Here is a 22,495-nt window from a genome sequence, read left to right on the forward strand (position 1 = left end):
GACGTATCGTTATAGAATATAGAATTTTTTTGGACAAGATGCCCTGACTTAGGTTAATTTAACCACCAATAAAAATGTGGATGAACAAATCTTCTCTTCATCGCGTATTCATTTGATTAGTTATGCACTACAATTTTGTAATGCCGTAAAATCTAAATTCTTTATTTGGGGACCTATTGCAGATATGAGATAAAAATGTGATTAATTAGATTAATTAATTAGAAATCCTGTAATTAATTCTATTGTTTGTTTGTTTTTTGTTTTTTTTTAATCGCCTGACAGCACTACTTTAAATAACTTGAAAAAGACATTTTTCTAGTCTGCTCAGTTGAATGTGGCCCATATCAAGTATAAAAAGAATTTTTTTACTTAAAATAAGATAAAAACACTTGATAAGTTTTCAGTTTTTTGCAGTGAACCAGGCGCAGACTGTTCATCAGGAGCTCAGGGGCCTCAGGGTCAACTCAGGGTGCAGCTCCTGTGGCTGGGTTATTGTGCTCTTTCAGCCAGTCGACGTAATTCTCCAGTTGCTGTTTGTCCCTCGCAGCAACTGTCTCCTCTCTGCTCCTCAGTAAACATGAAACAGCTTTATCAGCAGGTGACATGGAAAGGAAGGGAAAAAAAGAGAAAGGAGGTGGAGCAGAGAAGGAGCGGTTTGGAGGAGGGAAGCCAGCCCACAGGCATCGAAATGCTACAAGATAAGTGACAGTGAGGGACCAGGTCTGTCACACAGACCCAGCCTGGCTTATCAAGGAGATAAAGTTGTATTCAGGCTGTGTCTGGTTTAACTGGTATATAACCATCCAGTCCAGAGGGATGTGTAACCAGAACAGACATGAGGATGTTAACGTTTGCTAATCTGTTTTTGTTTTGTCTTGTAACTTTGAGGTTTCAAAGTTTTCATGTTTTTTTGGATCCAGGACCAGACTTCTGGGACACACAGTGACCAGAAAACAGCAGGGTGTAGAGAAATAACCCCCTTTCACTCAGAGGCAGAGTGACTGTTTCTGTAAATGTTGTCTTCAGTCCTGGAAAATGTTTGCTCCTTGTCACATTTGTTCCTGTAAGTCTTTCCTGTAATGCTGCTCATCACTCAGAGTAATAATCTGCTTCTGTCCGGGGGACAGAACAGAACATTCTTTGATCTGAGGCTTTTTCTGACGGGACTGCAGCTGTTGGAGCCTGTTTCACTGCTTCAGGTGAAGCTCTCTGCACTGTGCTCCAATTTATTACACAAGTTACATTTTGGTGAATATTTAAAACTATGTTAACATAAACTCTCAGATTTTTGAAGAAGTTAGATAATAAGGGTTGTTTCCTCAAATATGTGGTTCATATTTTGCTTTTCAAACTAAAGTGGCTGTATTTTAAAATCAATGACAAATTATGCATTAAACTTTTACAAGGTGGTGATAGGGATGGGTGCCTTTCAAATTTGAAACGATTCAGTACTGATGCCCAGTGCCTGGCAATCGGTATCGGTACTCAATGGTACCAATTTTCGGTACTTTTTTTGTGTTGGTGTGGTAAAAAATATCAATTTGTTTAATAATAAAATCAAATTTTGTTTCAATTTAACATAGTTATTCTTCAATAAATAACCTTGTAATGCTGTTTTCATGTCCAATATAAAAAATTGCCAACTCTTCCACTCCCTCACAGTCACAAGGATGCATTTAGGTACCTAAACGTAGTACCTTTTGATTTTACATGAATTGGTACCCGGTACTTTTGGCAGAATTTGTTCGGTACCTATCAAACCACCTAATTCGGTATCCATCTCTAGGTGGTGATAAGGGCGTATAATTTTAACAAAACAACAGTTTTGTAAATCCTGAAATGTCTTTAAAACACTTCACATGCAAAGTGTTTCTCTAACCTCTGATATAACTTTCTTTCCTTTCACTGAGGGTCACTAGTCAGCTAATTCAGTTTGGTGTCTGATAACTTCCCTGCTCATATTGTGCTGCTCATTTAAGCTGCATGTCTTTCTCTATCATCACAAATGATCTTCTTTAATACTGACCAGAAGTTCTCAATCAGGTTGACACTGGATGAGCAGCCAGGCCAGTTCCTGAGGGGATTGTTTGTAAATGGCATGAGGCATGTGACGGTGTACTGACGTGCATAAACACCAGCGTCTTCTTCACTTTAGCTAACGTCTTTGCTGCAATAGAAAGAAATGTGTCTTAGGAAAAGTGCAAAACCTCTCATGGTTCACTTCAACACCACCCTAAACTGTAAAAAGACCAACAAGTGTATCATCAACAAACAATACACCACCGCCATGTGGAGTCAACTTAGAACAACATGTCCACTTGAAATTAAGCCAGATGCTCATCCATCTGATCCATCTAGGGCTGCCCAGCACTCACCTGTGAATATAACTTTGGAGGTGTCGGCGTTCAGTCTCCTAGTTTTACTTTTTGGACCTTTGTCCCTCTCTTAGCATCCTACACCAGACTTGGCTATATCACCAAGCACAAAAAAAAGTCCTTACTCAGGGTCTTTTAGGGCGCAGTCACACTGTCCATCTGTACAGTGACCAGGCACACTTCAACCCTATAGTCCAGTTCATTTGGCCAGTGTGACCACGCTTTTGGGAAAACACACGTATCCAACGTGGACATTACATATAATTGCTGCAACTGCTCCTCTTGACAGTCAGTTCAAACAATGGGAGGCATTAGAGGGCTGAGTTGGACCAAAATGACTTAACAGAAATCAAATAGTCACTGTTGTCATGACACTGTTCTCTGTGTTCTCCATTAAGCTGACTCTGGTCAGACTGCGGTTTGTGTAAACAGACGCTTCATGATGGCCATGCATGTGAAATATGGCTGAAATACACCAGTTGCATCTGCAGTCCGTCTCTGTCGCGGCAATGGATCAGAAAGGTTTACATTCAAGTCAATCTGTCAACTCACACTGTATTTGTTCTGTTGCAGTATGACTGCGTAGCTGGTCCGTCATGTCGCAGGTAGTACACAGCCATCCTTTTTTTGCCAGGCACAAAGCTGTGACACATAAATTCAATGCAAGAAAGATCGACTGAGACAGGAAGTCGTGACTGGAACCTATCTAAAAACACTCTGTGATTTCCCTAATAAAACTGTGTCAAAATCAGTTCGTATTTATCTTGACTACAATGATGAACGGACATAATGAGCGGAGCCAGACCAGGAGTCAACAGGTTTGAGGTTTTACAGCCCAACATGAATGAAGAGAGACTTATCAATGGAGTGTGAAGAGCAGGAACTCCTCGGTCTGTGACTCCAGCTGTCTGTCTTTTTACAGCTTGTCAGACTGAACACACAGCTGGTGTCAGGATATATCAGGTGTCTTTGAGGCTGACTGTCAATCTTGCATTAGTACGGCACGGTAAGGATGACCAGTGTGACCGCGCCCTTACAAACCTCTTGTTTGAGTTTCAGCAGTTCTCAGTTTGATAATGTTCAACAAGCTTTTTCTACTCTCGGTTTTTGTCCCATCCTGACTCTTTTGGACATATTATCTCATGGTAACACTGAAATTCCTTTGCTATTTCGTCTTTAGATCCCTCCTCCCATTTTGTTTTGGTCACCTTTCTTGCTCGCAGTCAAAGTTCAATAGGTCTTCTGTAATAATGCGGCACACTTATATACACCTGGTCAATGATTTAGGATATCAGGAAGCTTTTTAGGTTCAATTGCAAAGGGTTTTGTTAAAGCACATGACCTTCAGTACACCAGACTGAAACACTATGTCGGTCTGAACAGCAGCTTTCCAGATTTTCAAGAAAATATCACTTGTGTGATAATCTGGAACACAGAGTATTAGACCAATGCAGGACACCAGTGACACCCCACTGTGGGAATACATTAATGTTCCACTTTAAAAACAGAACAAAAAGGAAAAACCTCTATGCCTAATACAAACTAAGATTTAGAAAAATACAATAATGGAAGAAATATGCAGTTATAAGTAATTCTTGAACTACTTATTAAAATTTTGCAACCCCTACTCCCTCTTGGTTACACAAGGCCCAAAATGGTCCAATTTAAAGAAACTACATTTCCTCTTGACCAAACCACTCTGACTCTGTAAAATTAATCCAGGATGAAAGAATTTAATGACACTCTGGTGATGAATATTTACAATTAGCTGGGGTTTGAAGATTTGTTCAGCACCAGCATTCTTGTAAAGCCATAAAAGAGCGTGGAAATAAAACAGAGAGAGTAAAAGTGACAGAAATAAGGAAGGAAACATGTGAGAGTGAACTAGAAAGGCTTTGAGAGAGATGAAGGGAGATGGGAGGTGGGGACAGGAAAGTGGAGCAGAGAATCAGACACGAGTGTCCCTGCAGTCCCATGGCAGCGGCAGCACTTTCACAGCTCTGCACAAAAGACTTCATTCTGATTGTCAGCATTAAGGAGGTTTGGAACGAAAGCTGACTAAGTGTCTCGGTCACTCTTTAATTGTATTGAGTCAGTCTGAATGTGCGGTGACGATGAACATGGCCCCTGTGCTCTGAACAGTAATTAGAGAGCTGACTGGATATAATGTGATCAGAAATCATAATCCACGCTGAGAGCTGCACAGGCTTTGAACCAGTGGGAACTAAGAAGCTTGTGTCTGCTAATGACCACGACCCACTTCACTGTGACTGATGGAGAGTCGCTGATGTGTGTGAGAGGAGGTCTTAGAGCCGTGAATCTCCAGCTGTCAGGGTTTCTTTCCCAGCATGCACTCTGCTCTGAAGACCCTCCATCTGTTGGTGTATCAGAGCTGAAAGGTACGATCAGACCTCAGGTGATCTGAACCTTTACACGTCAGAATAACGCAGCGTAACCACAACGTTTTGACAGGCGATGTAAATGACACTTAGCAACCACACAAATTCAAGTAGAAAATATGATTCAAGCAACAAAATCTTGTGATGCAGAGTGAAACCCAGTCATTATTTTTTATTTCATTTTCCAATTCATCAGAACTCACTAACCCAAACAATGCTACACTATTTAAATCGTCTTTTCCTCTCCTCTTTGAGACAGACCTGACAGAGTTTGGCGTTTTTCTTAGTACAACTCCATATCAATTTTTTCATCATCCTTAAAGTCTGTGTTCCTTTTCTCAGGCGCATGGATTACAATAAGCAAGTCCAACAACAGAATGCTGTTAGAAAGTTTGGGGGCGTCTGTATCATTGGCGCTGGTTCTGTGGGTGCTTCAGGCCCTGAGCACTCACAGAGAGTGCTGAGCACCAACATATGCCAATCATGCCAATGTAGTGGTCATTACTTTTCCAGCGTGTGAGCTGATTGCTGGCAGATTGGCATGTCTTGATTTACAGCATGAACTTTGAGAACCACAGGCAGCTCCGTTCTTGATGGCTTTAAGTACAGCGCATTGTTCAGCTATCTAATCTCTGGGGAGCTGTTTTTTTTTTTTAGATTTCTTATAGCCGGTACTGTGTTTTCTCTGCCCACTAGGGGCTGTTGTAATGATCAGATAGAATAACAAGAAGAAGAAAAAAAGTTGGTGCTGTGCGTAAAGTTCACGGCAGAACATAACTCTGTGTGTGTGTGTGCATTCATGCCGGTTGCTTTTGTTTTGTTTTGTCTTGTTTTGCGATGCTTTCAGATAACACAATGTGCTTGAGCACCTATTTCAGCAGCTTTATCAAAATTGTAGTCATGTAAATTTTGAGTACCCACCAGCACACTGCATGACCCAGTCTTTGCTCCCTCCATGAGGTCAGACCGTGAGTGGTTCGCCAGGGTTCGAGTTTTCACCCAACAGACAGCTTGCATGTTAAATTGCAGCTCCTGTCCTGTGTCTGGAATGTTGACCGATGTCTGATCATTCCTGGAAAAAGTAATAGCTTTAGTAATGCCGTTACTTTTACCACTGTTAGTCCAGAATTCAATAATGAGGGAGCTACCTGACACATTCAAGGGGAGTTCTGTAAATTTTGGGGTTTGTAATGTGCCTGTTTCTGAACTGAGATGGAATTGATTTTTAATGAGCCTCACTTGATATCGAAGCTTGTTTCAGCACAGCTCTGTTTGTTGTGTGTGACGTTACAGTACGCTTCTGCACCTGAGCAGAGGCTACGTTTGCATTTGTGAATTAACTTACCTCATACCTTTGTGGGGGATGTGACCAGCTGTTTAAGTCTTACCTGTTGCTTCATTTCTGTAAAACTTAAATGAGGGTCAGTTTATTAATTGGGGGGCCAGGAAAGCTGCCACTGCCACATTGATCTGAACAGTTGACATGATACGGTTCAGAAAGTTGCAGAGGGATGTCCAGTGGTATTTTTATTGCTTTAAATCTGACAGCACTTAAGACAAAACAACTTTTCCATCTGCAGATGACACTTTGCAGAGATCTTCTCTCCATGCTGCACGTTGTTTAGGGATTTGATTCATCACACTTTGATTCATAGTTAGTTACAGTGAATTTTAGCAACTTGTGTATACAACAGAAAAATTCCCTGACACTTTTTGGATTGCTGCTATGATGCCTATATGAAATTTTAAATACAGTATTAGGCAATTGCCGTAGTTATGGTGGATTCTTTTTCTCTGTAAACCTGTTATCTGTAATAAAATATGTGCATTCATGTGAGTTAAAAAGTCGTGGTGCACATGGTAAAAAATAGGGCTCCCCCAAAGGCCACTGTGTAATTTGAACCCTGGTTATTCCCAACACTGCTGGTTAGTAAAAGGCGTTCCTTGTCACTATAGTCAACACCTCAAAAAGAAATTAGAGGTAGACCGATATATCGGACGGCCGATATATCGGACGGCCGATATATCGGACGGCCGATATATCGGACGGCCGATATATCGGACGGCCGATATATCGGGACGGCCGATATATCGGGACGATATTTGGACATTTGTCTCTATCGGCCATCGGCCGTATTTTTTTTTAAAAAGCCGATTTTTGATCCGTTGTATAAAATGACACAATTTTTGATCAGGTACAAAAAAGATGAGCACCTCAAATTTGTGGAACCACTTGGATACATTACATACTTTTGTTCAAATTATATTAATAAGTTTAAATTTCTTTTTTTGACATTTTAAGAAGAGTGTGAATGTTTACTACTGCTTGTTACATTGTGTGTTTACTCAGACAAAATATTTCATTGTTTTGAAAGCTGAATAAATATTCAGAGGACTGGACACGACTTGTTGTAATAGATTTCTTTTAGTTGCTCAGAAATTGCTGCGTTTCACAAAAATGTGATAAATATATATTCATTTAACAATCAGCCTGAATATCAAATTGGAAAAATCGGCTATGCATATCGGCATCGGCTGCCCAAATTTGGAAAGCATCGGCATCGGCATCGGCCCCCAAAAAACCCCTATCGGTCGACCTCTAAAAGAAATATATAAGTATTTCAGTTTTATTTTAACTAACAACTGTCTTGATAAACTTAATAAGAGCCACTTTCACCTAAAGGATAAATAACTTCAGGACACTAAAAGATGAAACTGACGTCTAAGTTACTTGAACAAGTAAAATATTTCTAAACATATCAGCCCATAGAAGAAGAGGGAAAGGTGCTTTTCAAATATCTTGATACAATTTTTATTTTTTTTACCTCCCTTTGCAGATTTTATTATCTAATTCTGTTATTATTTTTTTTTAATGTTGATATATAAATAAGACAGTTTTCTGGACTTTTTAGTTAATATGGCATAAAAACATTAATATTTGCTTTCTCTTGGTTTTTGCAGTGCAGAGCTTGCTATTTTGTATTTGTGGTCTCCTTGGATATTAAAACAAGCTCTGTGCTCATTGTGTAATGTTTTGAGGAATCACTTGCAAAATAAATTCAGTACTAGATATAACTCAATGTGTTTGGCCTGAAAGATATTTTTTCAAAATAATTTCTGGATGGTTGTGGAGTTATTACTGTGTTTCCTCCACTGCTCTGTTTCTCTGTTAGCAGAAACAGGTGAGATAGGTGATTTATTTGTCCCTCAGGAGGCTTTAAAAATAGACGACTGAGGCCCACTCTGCTCAAACAGGTCTGTAGGTTTGTCCTACATTTAAAAACAATAAAGATCCTCCATGAAGGCGTCGTCTCACAGTTTGTTTGTTTGTTTGTTTCAATTACTGAAGCTTAAGGTGAATGCTCCTCTGTACTGTTTATAAAGAGATTGTGGATATTGGGGAAAAAAATGAATGTCAACACCTTTTGCTGTATATCAGGGTGCATTTAAGGTTAGAGAGTGGCGTGTTATTAAATTATTTGTCATCATGATATCATATTTCCCTTTTGGCTCTCTGTAGTGGAGCAACAGCTGCGTCTTTCTGCAGCTGCTGCAGCTGCGATGCAAAATAATGACACCGCTGCACTTTTCAACAGTACACTTTTTAAAAAAAAGCTGATTTAACAAGTCAAAATAATCTACATTTTGTGTTAAGTAGATTTAGACTGTCAGTGGAGAACTTTGAGTTTGAGCTTAAAGCATAAAGGTGCAGCGAATCATAGTGACGTCATCTCAAACATGAGCAGAGAGTGTGTTTGGAGCATGGCCACAGACCTGTGGACCAAAATGGAAACTGACTGCAGGTCAACACTGCAGGCCCCAGTCTCAGGAGGACTCTGGATTACTGCTGAGAAGAAGAGTCATTTCACATATACAGGATGACTATAAAACAGAAAAAGAAACCACTCTAGATCACATAGATACTGCTGGAAAAAAAGTAAATATAAATACAGCGCTTATCCTAGAGTAACTGCACGTTTAACACTCAGTTAAAATGATCACAAACTGTGGTTTACTGTTGAAACTGTGCCCTGATATTAAGTCCTCAAAGTGAGTCCATGTATGCGGTTTAGCAGTGTAGTAGTGAGGAGCTGGCAGCTGAAGAGTACAGCAGTCCCACATCCTGCAGGGTGGAGCTGTCCCTCAGCCTGGTGGAGCAGGACCGTATGCTGAGGGACCATCTGTGGGACGACAGCAGGCACAACCGTTTTTGGCAGAAGTGAAACAGTCTTTGATGGATCCTCCATGTATGACTTTGTCCCCGAGATGAGCCCAGCAGAATTCACTTCTTTCCTAAGACCCACAGAGACGGGGGCCTGTAAGACACTGAATCAGTTTATTCTGAGTTAGACTTTGGAAATTTAGGCAAATCACTATGTTGACCCTTTTGTTTGGTGGATTTAAAATCCTGATTCAGTATGCAGGATTTATGTGTCTGATTTTAGTTCTGGGGTAATTGATCTATCCCTTGAAACAACCCATAAAGGCATCCAGGAAATTAGGGGGTGTTGCCTGATGTTTCTGAGTAGTTTATTTTAGCTTACACCCAAGACAGATGACCCCCAGCTGTGATGGACTTGGTTGAGTACCTCGTTACCAATGGTCTTCTTTGAGCCTGATGGTGTGAATGTGTCTCTGTCAGCTCCTGGTGTTCCAGTTTAAAGAGTGACCCTGTAAACTGGAGACCTTCAGCTGAACATGTCAGTGGATGTCCTGTTTACAACAGCTGTCGAAATGCAAAAGAAGTCCTCAGAAATGCATCTTAGTTTAGTTTTACAAACACCTCTAAATATTCTTGTCTTATCAGTATTTGATCCAATTTGAGATATGTCGACCAGTTAATCCTTCATGCTTTAAATGACAAAGCAGTTCAGTGTTTCTCTGGTCAAAACTGTCTCTTGCTTTTGTTTAACCGTGCCATCCGGCGGACATTGCAGAGATATTTTTGTACCAGTGTACAAATTCTCTGACAGCTTTGACTGATGCCTTTATCTTTTTTTTACTGTCCTCTGTTGGTCTGGTGGTTTGTTATTTTATTTTATGTATTTTATTTTATTTCATTTTATTTTATTATTATTATTTTTTATTTTTTTCCAATCAGTCACTGGCCTGATTTACATAAACTACCTGGGCCTTTGAATCACTGCGCCATGGGAACCAATGGATTCTATTGTCTCTGAACCTTCCTGTCAAAAGCACATTGTTTTTTGTTTTTTTTAATTTAATTAATTTATTTATTTATACATGTTTTAATTTAATTTAATTTAATTTAATTTAATTTAATTTAATTTAATTTAATTTAATTTAATTTAATTTAATTTAATCATTTAGGTGTGTTTGTTTGTTTGTTTTTGCTGGATGAAACTCTTGTGATCCACACGTTGATACATGAGCCTTTCATGAGTACCATCAATACCTCTCAAAGAATCTGTAGAAGTAGAAGCTGCTTTACCCTGAAGTAAATTGGTGAGGTTTTTCATGAGCTGTATAACTGCATAACTTCAACTTCTCCTCCATTAAAGAGAAGCAAAATGATGCCAAGGTTTTAAAACTACTTGAATCTTTTTGAACCAAAGATTTGAACAACTGTGCCAGAACCCAAGACAGATTTTATTATGATAAGTGTGCAGTCTGGAGGTATGCTTTACCCTCATAACACAGGTGTGTTCACATTTTCCATCCCCTCCTGTGGCCGCAGGCTCTGCAGGTCTAATATGCCAAAACCTGAGTGGTGGAGTTACTCTGGGATCGATGTGCGGAGTCATTAACCTTTAACTTCATCGTGCTCAGACAGAAAATTGTGAAAAGCCTGAAAAGTAGTGCGATGATGGCGTGGATGGCGTCCTCAGACAGGTGTGTGGACACTGATTGATTGTTCTCTTCCCACAGGGAGCACTGAAGCAGATGATGTGTTCGGAGCCTCAGGCGCTGCAGAGGTGTGAAGATGGAGCCCTGACCCCAGGTGGCAACTCCACCTCATAATACTCACCTCACAGTAAGTATTTCATCCCATCCCTGATGTCCCCGCCACAAAGACATCTGTGTGGCTGTAAAAACCACATCAAGTCATAAAGGCAGCCACAAAATGTCAGAGCTGAAGATGAAGAAAGGGCAGGCTCTAAAACTTGAAAACAAGGGCTGGCAGATATGGATCAAACTCGTGGAAGTAAAAGGTTGTGTCACTGAAAGTCTGATTCAGGGAACTCAGAGTCAGTGGCTTGAAACCAGCTCCAAATATTGATGTGTTCAGTAACAAGTGTTAACGTAGGTGAGGCTGGCAGTGTGCACTTATCTTAGCAAGAACACCCACTCTTTAAAGCTGCTCTGTTTGACCTCCACACTGGCTCCAAACATCTCAAAACAAGAGTCCAGATACTTTCTATGAGTAAGGAGGAGTTGTGTTTTAGGGAGAGGAGGCTGGTGTTTTGATATCTGAGTCCTATTTTACACATTAATAGGAACAGAAAGTTGCAAAAAGTTACAAAAAGTTATCAAAGAGTACTAGTGGCCTGCTGCAGCCTGCAGTGGAGAAACAGGCTGTAACAGCTGTCACATTTTCCTTTGGGAACCTCACTGAGGAACAAAGTACAGTCTCTAAAAGTTCTTCTTTTTCCTCTGACAGGCTCTCATTGTTAATGTAAGTGTCCAACAACTTTACAGAGAAGATCCTTACAGTGAAAGACCTTTTCATCAAAGAGAAAGACAAGAAAGCAACCAGACTACTTTAAAGGGGCTGTGATGAGTTTCTAAGGGATCTTCAAAAGGCCCTTCTAGATATATTCCTGATCATAATCCACACTTTAGAATTAGATTATTAGCATTGCACTCATATGTTTATTTCTTTATTTCCTTTTGTTTTCTGTTTTTTTAAAGTTTGAGATAAATAAATAAATAAACAAATAAAAAATAAATTATTAGCATTAATAAAGGTTATTTCAAAATACTAGATTGACTGGATAGATTTACAACATGTCGAAGTCTCTATGACGACACCACGCCTGCTGATGAATTTAGTAGTGAGAAGAGAGATCTGTGTTTTTCTCATCTGGAAACAATTTCTGTGATTAATTTTGTAGTGATGGTGGACACTGGAGCCTAACTGTCAGAAAAATGACAGAAAAGCAGAAGAAAGATAAACAGGATAGCGATAGAGCACAAGCTACAGGCTAAAACACGAGCTAAACTGTTTGTGCTAATGTTCGGTTACTAAACTATGGTACAAACTGACAAAGTTTACATGTCACATTTCAGACAAAAGTGCTACATAACTGTTGATGAACACATTAACCTGTCGCATTGTATCTGGTAAAAAGACATATTGAAAAAAGAAAATTTGTTTTGATCTGATCTCCATTCATTTCTGAAACAAACACATACGCCTTGTTAAAAGTCATGTCTCATGACAGTGAGCGTGAGACTCCGGGCCTGAGGGTGGCGCTGCAGTCTTATTAAAATGCATCCTCCTCACAGCAAGTTTAAGGTTAATGTTAAGGTAAACTTTAACATCCCAGAGGAGGCAGTTCTTCTTATGACCAGCAGGAACAAAACACAAACAAAACAAAACAAAAACATAGTCACACTGTACACAGTAAACCGTGCTACATGATATCTACATGATATCACACAGAGTCGGGTGGTGGCAGGGAGTACCAGCGCCCTGACTGGCAACAGCTTCTCTGCAGCAAAGAGAGGATGGGTGTAATGGGCTACGTTACCCAGTGCCGTCCTGGAGGCTCTGGCTCTGTAGAAAATGATCCATCATTAAGACCAGTGCCAGCAGTTTTACTACACTCTCATCATATTCTTCAACCTTTCCTTTAGATCATTATCTAAGGCCGTGGTTGACCTTTACTGTTTCTGGGTTAGTCTAATAGCTTCGATGAGAATAATGTAACAGCTGTCTGTCTTTTTTAAGTATCTTGTTGTATAACAAAATTGCTGTTTTTGTGTGGGCCCTCAGCCGCTTGTTTCCGCGATCTTGTTCTCTCGTACACGACCCACAGCTCGTGGCCATAGGTGAGGGTTGGAACGTGGACTGACCAGTAAATTGAGAGCCTTGCCTTCTGAGTTTCTTCGGCAGGGTGTCTGGGCTCAGCCTTAGGGATAGGGTTTGTAGCTTGGACATCCAGGAGAGGCTGGGAGTAGAGCCGCTGCTCCTCCACATCAGGAGGATCCAGATGAGGTGGTTCAGGCATCTGGTGAGGATGCCTCCTGGACGCCTCCCTCGGGAGGTGTTTCGGGGATGTCCAACTGGGAGGAGACCCCGAGGTAGACCCAGGACGCGGTGGAGAGATTATATCTCTCAACTGGCCTGGGAACGCCTTGGTATCCCCCCAGAAGAGCTGGTGGAAGTGGTCAGGGACAGGGGTCATTGCTCTATGCTGATGGCACTGCTGCCCCCGCAACCCGGACCCGGATAAGCTGTGGAAAATGAAATCAAATGAAATGTGTGGGTCCTTTCTTTAAAGAGGGGTATTGTGTTTCTTAAGTCTTCATTTTTTCCGACTGGTGTCCCTGTAGTATCTTAAAATGCTTTGAAAACCTTTTTTTTTTTGACACAAGTGTTTAAGAAAACCCATTTTTTAGCCTCTGTCTGAAGCACTTTGTTTTAGCTGCTGTCTCTTTAAAGGCCCATGTATCGTACAAAAAAATGTATCTATCCTTTTCAAACAATGTTACTGTCACTGCTCTCATACTTTCATGCCTCCTTTACATTGGCTTTGCAGTTAACCAATACATCCACGGGGGGGGGGGGGGGGGGGGGGGGGGGGGGGGGGGGGGGGGGGGGGGGGGGCGCAGTCCAGAGTCAAAACTGTACAACAACATCAAACTCAAAAACAAACATGGCGACTGTGGATGACTTTTAATGATGTACCTCTAACAAAAAAGACAAAAGCAGAGGCAATGTTGTAGGAGGTGGTTGTCTGTGAGGCTACTAAGTACACCCTAAAAGTTCAGCCATCGTTATTTCTTCTTTGTGTGTCACTAAAGCTACATATTGAGGACCAACAGCAACACTGCCCCCATGGTTTGATAATAACAATATGTTTTATTTAAAAGCACCTTTCCGAAAACTCAAAGTTGCTTTACAGTTAATTAAAAACACTTTAAAGGATAAAATCCCAAAAGAAATAAATAAAACCAACAGAAAAACAAGGGTGATATCAAGTTAAAATGGAGCAGTGAATTTAGAGAAAGCAGCTGGGAATAGATGAGATTGAGTGTTGATTTGTACAAGGCTGGAGAATCAATGTTTCTGAAGTGTGGAGGGAGTGAGTCCCAGAGCTGGGGAGCAGAGCGACTGAAAGCTCTGGCAATGTGGAGGAGATCAGACAGGTACGACAAGGAGGTTGTGTACAGCCTTAAATGTAAACAGAAGGTTTTGAAAGTGAATCTGAATTTAACCAGGAGCCGGTGAAGCTGCTGGAGGATGGGGTGATGTGGTGAGAGGAGGGGGTTCTGGTGATGATATGGGCTGCAGAGTTCTGGACCAGTTGAAGCTGATGGAGGGACACCCATAAAAGGAGGGAGTTACTGTAGTCAATGCGTCCTTTTGGTTCCAAAGTGAATGGAACTTCATCGTCGCTGTCATAGTCACTTATTTTGAATTTCCTACGCTGCCTCACAATCCTTAGAGTACAAACAAAAGAATTACGATACTTGATCAAACTTACACGAGGCTACAACCGGCGCTCGAAGCATAGCTTGTTTACATTCCCTACAGCTGGAAGGAGGAGGGGGGACAGAGCGCACTAGCGCTGCGCGGAAGGAAACATGACCAGTTAGTTAGGTCCAGATAAATGTTTATATTTCCGAAGACTTAATGCACTTGAAAAATATGTTATGTAGCATACTCGTAAACTGTATTACTTTTTGATTTTAGTTCTTGTAGGCAGAGAAAATAGCCTTTGAATTTGGTACAGTCTCTCCCTGTTAGCGTCTATTTCCTTGTCACCATTTATTACAGTTTGTGTCTTACTGAGGGAGAGGAGACAACTTTCTACTGTATCTAATGTCCTTAGTGGTCACAAAGAGCTCATACAACCCCACTTCAAAAAAAACTGAACTATCCCTTTAAGGCTCCCAGGTCCACAAGCCCCCTTAACTCTGATTGGCCAACCTTCTGGAGGCCTGTTAGTGGCACAGCTACCTCTGCATCCAGCTACCTCCCACTCAATGGCATCTGGAATCGGCTTCAGCATGGATGGATGGATGGATGGATGGATGGATGGATGGATGGATGGATGGATGGATGGATGGATGGATGGATGGATGGATGGATGGATGGATGGGTAAAATACTATGCCTCTGATCAGGGTACAGAGCTAAGCAACACATTCTGAACTAATTCTCAAATGATTTGGAATCCATCGGTCAGACACAGCAGACTTCAGTGTTTTTCAGATGTGCTGATAATGTGATTTAGTGAACGTCTCTGAACGTCTCTGAATGGTGATGCTGTGTGATGTGATGCTGTTAAATGAAGCATATCCATTGAGGCTGGTGGTCTGGGACTGACACAGCAGGGGGCTGGTATAAATAGCTTCTTTAACCAATAGTGTCGACCAAACCACCGTGCTGGTTTTAATTCAGCTTCTTTTTCTTCTCTCCACGCCGGCTTTCCAGGAGGCGTGTTTTTAGTGTGGCTGCATGGAGGCAGATCACCAGGGGTCTGCTTTTATGTCGTATGAATATTTTATCAGCAGGCAGACCACAGCGAGCACACTTTGTTCCTTGGAAATCTACTTTTGAGACTTCTTTCTCTGGGAATTTGCACACTGACCCCAAAACGTCAGCTCTGCATTGTCTGCTCAGGATGACACGGTGGGACAAGCGGCAGAAAATACAACGAGAATGTCCTCTCACAAAGACAGAGTCTGCAAAGAGAGGCACCCTGCTGAGAAGTCACAGTGAGAAACGTCTAATACTGCATCAAAACCCCATCCACGGTCTTTAAAAGGGATGAGTTTGCTTTCCTCCTCATCGCAGCTCTCCGTAGGACGTGAGGTAGTTAAAGTGATCTGTGGGAGTAACACAGTTTAAATGTCTCATTACAGAGAAGCTACAGGCCCTAACAGTCTTAAAGCTTCCATATAACAGTATTTTATCTGTTTACAACATGTCAGGACCGTCTCTTAAAGAAGGTTTGAATTCACTTACAGAGAGAATCTCAGATTCAGTCACTGTGTAGGATGTGCAGCTTCTCGGTTCCTCAGCCGGGCAGTGATCAGAGCGGACAGGGAGGCTTTGATATTATGGCGCTGTGCTGATTGGATGCCTGGATGTTGTTTGAAAAGAGAGTGGTGCAAAGTTTAATGCAAAGTCAAATAAGGTTTCATGAAAATTTGGACTAAGGATGGGAACCAAGAACAGTGACTGTCAGGAAAAAAACATGGTGGATGGTTTGAAAAGTAGACAAAAATGACCCAAAGCATGGGCTCATTTTTCTAAGAAAGACAACATCAGGGTGACGTGTAACATTAGTCAAACTGTGATAGCATGCAAAGGTGAAAACTTTTTTTTTTTTTTTGTCAGATTATTTAGAGGTTGGCAACTAGCTGAAGGTGCATCACCGCCACCTACTGGACTGGAGTGTAGATTACCTGGGCTGTATGCGTCACATGTAAACAAATCAGTGTGTTACAGGAGAAGCTGAGCCGGCAGGTGAAGGAAACAAGTAAACACGCGAATAATGGCAGAGCAGGAGAAGCCGTTCGTCCAAAAAACTCCAGTGTTTGGGAGTATTTGAGATGTCACGTCAGTACGAGTGCAATGATCCAGAATTTAAAATGCTAACATGTTTGGTTCATCGATGACAGAGCTCAACAGCGAGGTGAGGAGCTGCAAAATCCCACATACACTCCTTTTATATGTTGTGAAATGCATGGTATGTCTTTTAGGACTAATTTGGTCTTCTTATTAAATCGTCACCCTGTTTGAAAACCACAAGGAGTTCATTAAACCTATGTTAGCATTAGCGTTAGCTGCTACGGATCGTGTTAGGGCAGAGGGGGTGAACTGTTTGACCTGAGGGTGAAAAGATTGAGGACACATTTTTATTTATTTCCCTTTTTTGCCCAATAAGTTGTGATGACAAAACAATGCATTTCGATTCATTGATTAATTGTAAATATAATCATCAGAGTAATCAGTGATGACAGTGGTCAGGGTACCTCTGCTGCCTCTACTACTTTTTTAATTGATCAATGAAAGGCATTGATTAAGGGATCGTTAAAGACTTGCATTGATTAACAGAATTAATAATTGCATCAATATCAATAAATCGTATCAATTCTGATCTGTAACTTGGACAGCTGACAGATCAGTTTGTTTGGTTTCCGATCTCTGTGAGCTGAGTGAATCTTGTCTAATGTACACTGTGGATGTAGTAATCTGCATGTTTCCTTTAAGTGGGGGCTGATGATTGGTTTCATCCTCATTGATTTACATATGATAAAATGTTTTCTGAAAGTTATCATTCATATTTACGTTGCACTGCTGTGGCTCAGTTGGTTCACCAGTGTTCCTGCAGCCACTGGTTGGTCACCAGTCAGTGTCCTCATTAGTGCTGGTCCCAGCTCAGAAGAAGAAGAAGAATCAGTTACACGCAGACATGTAACTGTAACAAAGACTGAAACAGGCTGACACCAGAGCCTTTAAGCTAACTGCTTTTTAACTGTAAAACCATGAAATGGACTCTGGGAGGAAGGCTGAGTACCCAGAGAGAACAGGCAAACGCCACACAGGAAGGAACCTCCCCAGCCAAGATGAATAGATATAGCTACAAAAATAAGATACAACAGTCATTAGACAGAGAAGAGAAGAAAACTAAAGTTAATAAAACAGTTAAAAATAAAGAAATATTACAATAAAAAAGTAGAAATGGGCTGAAAAGTAAAGAAAGAAAGAGGGCAATCAGGAGATGATGGCACATTAAAGCATGAGGGTAAAAGTCTGTTTAAAGAAGGGATTTAAGAGGTGAAACTGATTCTGTGAGTCTGTTGTAGGGCAGCCACTTCCAAAGTCGAAATGTCTCTGTCTCCTTTGGTTTTACGTAGTTTTTTTTTTTTTTATTAATCATCTTCTTTACCCCAGTCAGGGACTTTTATTTTTGTGTTAGGCTGAGTTTGAATTCCCTCAGCACCGTTCAGTACACACAGACTATCACTTTTCCTTAACTTTCATATCAAAGTGCATTTTTTAAAATCAGTTTCTCTTCTTTGAATCCTGGCCTTCAGCTTTTGTTCAAAGGAAACTTTCCTTTATTTTTTTTATTTATTTGTTTCATTTTATTTTATTTGTGTATTTTTATTTTATCTTATTTTATTTTAATTATTTTAATTATTTCAACAATTTATTAATTTATTAATTTATTGGGGGGGGGGGGGGGGGCGTTATCTTGAAAATTTCCATCTTTTTTAATCATAATTTTTATTTTTATCATAATTTGCTGAGTTCATGAATACAACGATAGACCCATTCTTTTTTTTTTCAAGCATAGAAAAATACAGCATTGTATGTACCTAAAGTGTGGGTCATCTATAAATACTCATACACTGTTATCATGAAATGAACTTCACATAGTTATTGCTAATTTATCTTTTAATGTTTTGTACACAAGATTCCCAGTTTTGCAACAACTTTTCTACTCTTAGACTCAGTATTTTTTTTTTATTTTATTTCAGACCATATCTGCCCTGTCAATTGGCCTTTTGGCAAGCATTTTTATGTTATAGCCTTTTTACACGCTGCTGATAAAATCTAAAACTACTATTTGTCCTTCTTTGACAAGTGGACAGACCTGTTCATTGTCTTTAATTTTTCACATGATGCTAACACCGCCCTGGTCATGCGCAGTGTTGGGTCCATGTTGAGCAGTCTGTCACCAAGTTGTATGTTAAGATTTGTGTTACTTCAATGTTTTGTCATACGTATGTAACTTTAACTTTAAATTCAGGCACCTGTTGAAAATCACACTCTAACAGTTCATACATGTATGGACAAAACAACCACCAACTTCATCACTGCTGTTCAGCAAAGACTCTCCTCATTTCAGTCTAGAGGCAACACAGTAAGTCTCATTTTCTGCTTGAATCATGTCTATTGATAGTTTTGAGAGAAAACGGTCACTGTTAGAAACAAACAAACCACCTGCTCTTTCACAGACACAATCATTTTCTGGAGCTTGACTTTGTTTCCAGAAAGAATCCAAACTTCCACACCAACTTTTCTCAACACCAGCAGCAGAAATAGAGTAACTGTGTCCCCCTCTTATCTCTTTTACTGCTGGCCTCTGCAGACAGACACTGGGCTGCCCAGAACGCCGACCGGCCATTTAACAGGAAGCGTGTCCGCCTCTAAGAAGGATGCTTCCATTAGTTTCCCATTAGTTGAAATATTATGCAAAGGAAATGAGTGCATATATCCAGACAGAGGATAAATGTGTATTAGAGCCAGCAATAACTCAAGTGCAGAGGAAAACAAGAGCCTCTTAACTACAGCTGAATTTTTCATTGTTATGTGCTGCGTTCAAGGACCAAATGTGGAGGGAGAGAATGAGATACAGCGCGGGGAGGAAAGAGCTTCATCCTCCTCGTGGAGGAGATAAATGTGAGCAGAGACGGAGAGGAGGGTAATTGATGCTGTGCAGCTGAAAAAATAAATCAGAGAATAAACAGAGTGAATATCAGAGAGGAGCTGAAGCCAGTTTACACATGAAGCATTGTGTCAAAGGGATCAATGAGGAAAAACGTTCATTGATAAAGATGTGATGAGTGAATTAAGCGTCCCACGGCTGCAGACGTTAACCTTTAGTTTGGGGATTTCTGCTAAAAGCTTCTTTGGCGCAGCTTGCAGCAAACTTTAGAGGAAGAGTTTAAATTTGGAGGGAAATCCACTTATTTGGTTTCTCTCTGGTGGGAGATGAGAGGCTGGATGTTCGTCTGATGTCTGATGATGTGTGATAAATCTGACGCTTGAATCTAAAATCTGTCTGCTGTAGCTGAAGCGCCTGTTGGATTTTTAGCTCAGGCTTTGATGTCTGACAGGATCTTCTCCTGCGAAAAGTAAAAAATGAAAACTGGTGATGAGGGGTGTCTGCGAGAGGTCAAATGTTAGTTTAAGTCTTACTTTGTGGTGAGGGCTCTGTGTTTAAAGAGGGGTATTCTCAGTTTGACTGGCTATTGGCCCATTTAATGTTAACAGCACCAATATTCAGCATTTCGAGGGATATCAGCATCTACTTTATTATTATTATTATTATTATTATTATTATTATTGTTATTGTTATTGTTATTGTTATTATTAAAGGGGTGGGAATCAATAAGTTTATACTTCATCCAACTCCTTTTCGAATATGTGATTAGATAATGTCTGTTTGTTTGTATTTGTTTCTGTCTTTGACAGAAATTTCACTTTGACCTCATGTTCGAAATAAATTAAAAAAAAAAAATATTCATATATATATATATATTTATTTATATATATATATATATATATATATATATATATATATATATATATATATATATATATATATATATATATATATATATATATATATATAAAATTATTATTATTATTATTATTATTATTATTATTATTATTATTATTATTATTATTATTATTTATTTATTTATTTATTTCAACAGCCAATAAGAATAATGTTACCAGGTTGTATTGGCTCAATGCAGCTGGGCCTCTCTGTCTCCAGCATCATCCCACCCACTGCACAATCTGATTGGGTCCATGCAGAACAATGGCACAGTAACAGCCAATCAGCAGTGAAGCTGTGGGTGCAAAGTGTTCAGAGAGGAGGGGGGATTGTGCCGAATGAAGAAACTCCGGAGAGTAAATGTTTGTAGTATGTTTTATAGGCAATTTAAGCAGCAGACTCTTCTGAAGACGTAATAAACATCCCAGTCCAAGTTTTTATTTTATTCAATGAAAACATGCTCCAACCCCATCCGAGCCAGCTGTTGAACAAACATATGCTTGAAGTCATTAAATAAAGTCAAGTGTTGGAGTTTGTCTTCTTCGAAAATTTGACCCCATTTTTTTTTCACTTTTACTGTAAATAAATGTCAGCTCAAATTATTGATTTGTGCGTAGGTGGTCCTTAAACACCAAGGTCTGCCCATGGCTCTGCCCCCAACAGGCTTCCAGAGAGCCAGCCAATCAGAGAGAAGGGGGTGTGTGGAGTGGAGAGCCTTAAGCCTTGTTTCCACCAAGTGGTTCAGTTTGGTTTATCTCTGCGCATTTTGTGGCATTTCTACTTACTGATCCCTGGACAAACCCCCAAATTACGAGACAAATCGTCCCACTTTTTGGCACCCTTCTGTAGGGGGGGCAAACTAAACTGATCAGATTTCAGAGGGTGGAGCTACAACACTGCAGACAGTTGATTGGTCGAAAGAATTGCCACTTACCCTGCGACAGCGGCTGGGTTTCTCCCATAGACTGTATAAAACATGGACGTAGTCTCGCCGACGTCACCCGTCTGTTACTGAAACGGAAAATGCACATTGGCTATAGCGGCCATATCGGTAGTGGCCAGTGCTTCTTGTACAGCCATAGGGCGCCGGCCGTCACGTGACCCTCAGCTGTGCCTCTTATTGGGGGAGCTCACGATTTTAATATCCTCTGAACGGCTGAGTTAGAAGAAAATTCACCCCCGTACAGTGTGTGCTGATAGTAAAATTAGCGACTCAGACAGGAGACGTTATTTGAACCAGGCTGTAAATAGGTTAATTTCTGCTTTGAAAATGGCTTTTTTTGGCTTGGTGTGTATGTGACTTCCGGTACTTCCAGATCCAGCCTCAAGTGGACACTCCAGAAACAGCATATTTTAGCACTTCAGCATTGTCTCATATTCTCAGACTGGAGGTTGCTGCTTGGTTTCTCCTGGCGGCACACAGACTGCTCTGAAAGAAAGCTTGATTGTGCTTTGTAACAAAGAGCCACATGGAAATCACAGAGAGGACAAACTGTTGGATGTCTTCCATTGTTGTACTTTGTTTACTGTGTCGTGTTTTTCTTCTTTGGTGGATTTATTAGCAGGGTACACTCCCTGGTCCACTCAAAGAGCTGTGTGTATTGTAACCAGAGTAAAGTAGTTGTATCAGGTACTTGTTGGTTGAGTGAATTAACCACAAGGAATCCAGCCTAACCCATTTGTTGAGAAACCAGACAAAGAACGGGTACCTCTGCTAGGCTATCAACAGCTGCAAAGTTTAAAGAAAGTCTGACTGAAACACAGGAGTCAGTCTAAGTGTGTTTTGAGAGGACTCAGTGTCAGAATGTCAGAAAACCACTTTATTTTAGCACTTTTCGTGTCCCCGCCTGCAGCACACCAAAGGCTGCTGTGTGGACAGTTGTCGGAGGATGATCAGTGACATCCTAAGGAGAGGAAGCCACTGAGGGTCGTCGCTGAAAGGCTGCTGTTTCTAACCATATAATTATGGAAAGGTGAAGAGAAAAGTGTGGTAGACAAAGGTGCACAGCGGCAGGGATGACCGCAGCATGGAGAGGATGGTCAGGAAAATTTGATTCAAGAACTTCAGAGAGCTTCACAAGGAGGTACTGAGGCTGGAGTCAGAGCATCAAGAGCTGACAGGCACAGACGGCTTCAGGAAAGAGACTTCAGCTGTCACATTACAAAAAAAAAAAAAAAAGAAGAAAACTGGACTATTCATGCAGCTCACAGATTTTATCTTACAATGT

At 40.6% G+C, this 22,495-nt stretch overlaps 1 protein-coding gene across 1 annotated transcript in view; it reads left to right on the forward strand.

Moving 5' to 3' along the window:
- The window catches only part of lrfn2b (leucine rich repeat and fibronectin type III domain containing 2b), a 273,402-nt gene that overhangs the window by 138,204 nt on the left and 112,703 nt on the right, over positions 1 to 22,495 (forward strand). The window contains exon 3 of the mRNA XM_074685512.1: positions 10,664 to 10,769. The gene's annotated coding sequence lies outside the window, so the exon portion shown is untranslated. The remainder of the gene's footprint in view (positions 1 to 10,663; positions 10,770 to 22,495) is intronic.

The sequence above is a fragment of the Halichoeres trimaculatus genome, unplaced genomic scaffold, assembly GCF_033239565.1.
Source record: "Halichoeres trimaculatus isolate MK-OKI-2021-1 unplaced genomic scaffold, fHalTri1.1 fHalTri1_scaffold_13, whole genome shotgun sequence".
Lineage (NCBI taxonomy): Eukaryota > Metazoa > Chordata > Actinopteri > Labriformes > Labridae > Halichoeres > Halichoeres trimaculatus.